General features: G+C 44.7%; 1 protein-coding gene across 1 annotated transcript in view; it reads right to left on the reverse strand.

Moving 5' to 3' along the window:
• LOC110337136 (sperm acrosome-associated protein 7-like) overlaps positions 1-2131 on the reverse strand; it is a 16929-nt gene that overhangs the window by 13855 nt on the left and 943 nt on the right. The gene's annotated exons all lie outside the window — the stretch shown is intronic.

Here is a 2131-nt window from a genome sequence, read left to right on the forward strand (position 1 = left end):
AGCTATATCAGGCCCCTGTCAGCAAGCTCTTGTTGGCATATACAATAGTGTTTGGGTTTGGTGGTTGTTTATGGGATGGATCACCAGGTGGGGCAGTTTCTGGATAGTCATTCCTTCAGTCTCTGCTCTGAACTTTGTCTCTGTAACTCCTTTCATGGGTATTTTGTTCCCCCTTCTAAGAAGGAGTGAAGTATCATCCACACTTTGGTCTTCCTTCTTCTTGAGTTTCATGTGTTTTGCAAATTGTATCTTGGGTATTCTGAAGCTATGATTCTTAAAGAGAAAACTCCAACTGGGACACTAGAAAAGATGCCCAAGGGCAAGACTTGCCAATCCAGATTGCGAAATGCAAAATCATTTGAGAGGACAGAGCCTGAACTGAGAATGCAGGTAAGAAGTCTACGGCTGGGGGCTGGTGAGGTGGCTCAGCGGTTAAGAGCACCGACTGCTCTTCCAAAGGACCTGAGTTCAAATCCCAGCAACCACATGGTGGCTCACAACTATCTGTAACAAAAATTTGATGCCCTCTTCTAGAGTGTCTGAAGACAGCTACAGTGTATACACATATAAATAAATAAATAAATCTTAAAAAAAAAAAAAAAAGAAGTCTACGGCTGGAAAATGACACCTAGTGGTGTGTCTCTCTATGATCAGCCTGCAGGACACACAGACACTAACACAACTGGTCCAAAATAGCTAGCTTCCGTTATAAGCTGGAGATAGAAGTTGGCAGAAGCATCCGCCTGACACTCCTTTTACAGTAATGAAATATGCAATATGAAGGGGGTCATAGACTCATGCACGATGGTTCCAGGAAACTTCAGAGGTGTGTGACAGGGTCGAAGGCCCTGCAAGGAGTTCCCGAGAAATACCCTCGCTAAGCCTAAGTTTCAGTAGAGACTTCAGGATTCTGGACATGCCGGGACCACGAGATGTGTGCTGATGAAAACTGAAGGCATAGAATACAGCCAGCCCAAGAGAGAGGCCGTGTGTTCTGCAGGCAGCAGAGCTGCAGAGCCAAGCCTAACCAAACCCCAGGGAACCCGGATGGTTCTGCCCCCAGAACCACACGCCAGACGTGGAGCTGCAGGCTTTGTTTGCTCTGCTTGGTGGTGTTCTTACTTGGATCCGAGCATCCCTTGCTGGGCCATAGTCCTCCCTTTGGGATGAGCATGCTTCTCCTGTGCTAGTATTTATGGGAAGCTTGCCATTTGTTTCTTATTTTATAGGTCAGACATGGTCCTTGGGCTTTGAAACAGTGTTGCAACTGTTTAAAGACAATGGGGACTAAGTGTTTTATTATTAATCATCATCATCATCATCATTATTATTATTATTATTATTATTATTAGATGGCCGTGAGCCTACGTGTAATGTGTTTTGGTGTAATGATGAAAGAAGGTGGAGCTGTGGTGATTAATATTGTCAACCTGACATATCTAGGGCCATGTCAGTGACAGCCTCTAGGCAAGCCTGAGATAGCCTACAAGGGCAAGCCTTTCCAGGGAGGTTAGCCTCAGGAAACAACTGTTAGAAGTTGTTTACATTAAGTTAGTTGAGGTGGGATGATCTACCCTGGATATGGGTGGCACCGTACTTGGGGATTCGGTCCTGAACTGAATTAAAAGGAAAACTCAAGGTGAGCATTAATATTCATTGCTTCTGCTTTCTGACTGTGGGTGCTCTGGGAGAAGCTGCCCCGTGGATGTGCCTGCCACCATGAGGCTGTGCTTTTGAACTATAAGACGAGATAAATTTCCTTAAATTGCTTTCGTCATGTCTCTTAGCACAGCACCGAGCAACTAGTACCGCCATCAAAATAAATGTACAGACTCAATGGAATCTTCATCAGAGTTTCAGGATCACTCGTCACAGAAATTAGGAAAAAATTCAATCTTAACATTAATTTGGAAGCAGAAAAGACCTCAGATAGGCAAGAAATCTAAGACAAAGAAATAATTCAAGAATGAACAAAGAAGGGCTGGTGAGATGGCTCAGTGGGTAAGAGCACCCGACTGCTCTTCCGAAGGTTCGGAGTTCAAATCCCAGCAACCACATGGTGGCTCATAACCATCCGTAACAAGATCTGACGCCCTCTTCTGGAGTGTCTGAAGACAGCTACAGTGTACTT

Source organism: Mus pahari, chromosome 19 (genome assembly GCF_900095145.1).
Source record: "Mus pahari chromosome 19, PAHARI_EIJ_v1.1, whole genome shotgun sequence".
Taxonomy (NCBI): Eukaryota; Metazoa; Chordata; class Mammalia; order Rodentia; family Muridae; genus Mus; species Mus pahari.